At 33.2% G+C, this 2,412-nt stretch overlaps 1 long non-coding RNA gene across 1 annotated transcript; it reads right to left on the bottom strand.

Annotated features, from left to right (window-relative positions):
• Window positions 1-702: 702 nt before the first annotated feature.
• LOC137041527 (uncharacterized) lies at window positions 703-1,766 on the bottom strand. Its single transcript, XR_010898114.1, has 3 exons — window positions 1,592-1,766; window positions 1,023-1,058; window positions 703-808 (listed from the first exon to the last, which is right to left on the bottom strand). It is a non-coding gene; the product is annotated as an uncharacterized lncRNA (long non-coding RNA).
• Window positions 1,767-2,412: the final 646 nt, after the last annotated feature.

Genomic DNA, 2,412 nt, shown 5'->3' with positions numbered 1-2,412 from the left:
TACTATGCAATGAACTGAAGCACTTCTGTACATCCATCTTTATCAAGTGATTCAGTGACTTCGTTTCCAAGTCATATGGATCCTAAATGTTTCATTTTAAGAGTCAATGGCTTTTATCTGGAGCTCTGCCAAAAAATATTTAAACAAGCTGTGATCTGACGGTCTTTCTGTGAAATCTGCACTTAATGTGTAAAGGACCACCTGATCCATTTTGCATTCTCTTTATCTTTTTCCAAAAAAAAATCCACTGCCTTCTGTCACTGAGACAAAGACAAGCAGCAGTGGTTATGTGACTTATACTTTTTTGATACAATTACTTTGCATGCTGCATTGCATGTGACCAGATGTAGCCTAGTCCCTAAATATCAGGTCAGAAAAATCATGAAGAAAACCAGGTGCTTCCATTGGTACATCTTGTCCATTTCAACAAGGAAATAAATGGTTTGAAAAATAGCCTTGGTTAAAGTATCCTGCTTGCTGTTAAAAGCAAGTCAGAATGTGTCATTACTTTAGCTGAACACACACTTTTCCTTTTCATTTTAATACTGAGGTTATGGTAGCACGTGCATCAGTCTAAAAACCCTGTCACAATCAATCTTCCAGTAACCACTGAAAATAATAAGTTAATAATTTAAGGAAAAAGAGGCTGCAGTCCAGTCATATTCAAACTAGTATGCAAAATCTGAGCAATATGAACCCAACATACCTGATACCTGTGGTTTGTGGAGGCTAAGCAGCTTGACCTTAAAAGCACAGGAACCCCATCACCTTTGGATCACACTAATCTTTGATTCTGGATTTCTGGCCCCTGATTTTAAAACAATATTTTAGTTTTCACAAATAAGCTTCTGATCATCACTAATTCAGTGTTTGGTACAGATAAAGTAATTAAAAATAACTCTCATAAAATGAACAGCAGACCTCAAATTTGTCCTTTGTGGCACTAGAAGAAAATACTTTGCCTTTTACTAGCAGCAATAGAAATGACAGAAATGGAGAAGATAATGATGATAAATGCTTACCTGGTCTTTTACATGTTTGGAGTCCTTGTGTGTGTGCTGAAAGAAAAAGAGATGACAGTAGGGCGTTGTTCTGTTGTTCTATGGCTTTTCGGGTTAACTTTACCTGTTTTATGTCATGTTTCGGTCCTCTGACTCACTTCTGTGACTGGTTATTATCTGAACTATTGCCTATTTTGTTCTGTTTGACTTTTACAAAGCAATGCACTGGATGCACGTTTTTAAACGTTTTGAATTAACTCTTATATTTTTTAAAAATGAATGTGCCTGGGTTGAAATTTAAGGAAATATTATATTAAAAGCTGTACCAGACATTCAGAAAATCCAGGCAATCACAATAACTATTGACTATACATTGATTACTTATAATTGTTTCATGATCATGAATGAGTGGGTGAATGAGAGGCAAGATGTAGCCTACATAATTACAAAGACATTAAATTTAACAAAGAGCTGGATTTAGCCATTTAGACTCAGTGAAGGACTGCAGGTGTAATGTTTTAGATTGAGATGAACTAACATAGGCCTAACGTTACTACAAAACACAACAGAATGATGATGCTAATACTTACTGATTAGCCTGTGTTCTCCCATCAAATACAATGTAACTTCCTGTGTATTCTTACTAAAACATTTTTGTATAATATATCTATATCTGTCTGGAATCTGTAATATTTCATTATACCAGTGAATTACTCTTCTTTGGGCGCGCTCAAAACAAACAAAACAGTCGTTGAAGGGAACTCCAACTCCTTTTTTTTTTTTTTTTTTTTTTTTTTTTTTTTTTTTTTATTGAACATTTAACAGAACAGAAACACAATCCAATTACCATAACAGAAAAGGCATTTGGAATGCTAGGGGGATATAAAAAAAATTATAGGAATACATTAAAAAGTTTACATGCTTGCAAAATTCTTATGGCTTTTTGTTTCTTTGAGGGTAATATAGATTCCATATAATAGTTCACTTCATTTTTAAATGCTATAAAACATGGTTTTTTACCTGAAAATTTACATTTGTGGATATGGAATTTGGCCATTAACATAATAAAATTTATAAAATAAGTGCAAACCTGTTTATCTTTGGAGTTTACAAAAATGCCTAAAAGAACATCTTTCCATTGTAAAATAAAATTTCCATCAACATTTTCAACAATAAAATCAAGTACATTTTGCCAAAAAAAAGACACATAAGGGCAGTGCCAAAATAAATGAACAGCTGTTTCCGGTTTCTGCATGCAAAAACTACAACTTACATCTATATCTTTTTTAAATTTAATTAAATAATGTTTAGCTGGGTAGATTTTGTGGAGAAGCTTAAAAGACACTTCTTTAACCTTATTTGTTAATAGATACCTATTAGGCAGAAGCCAGACTTTTTTCCAGTCCACATT

Source organism: Pseudorasbora parva, chromosome 15, assembly GCF_024679245.1.
Source record: "Pseudorasbora parva isolate DD20220531a chromosome 15, ASM2467924v1, whole genome shotgun sequence".
NCBI lineage: Eukaryota > Metazoa > Chordata > Actinopteri > Cypriniformes > Gobionidae > Pseudorasbora > Pseudorasbora parva.
Note: the sequence above shows the minus strand (reverse complement) of the source record. Positions and strands in the feature narration are given on the sequence as shown.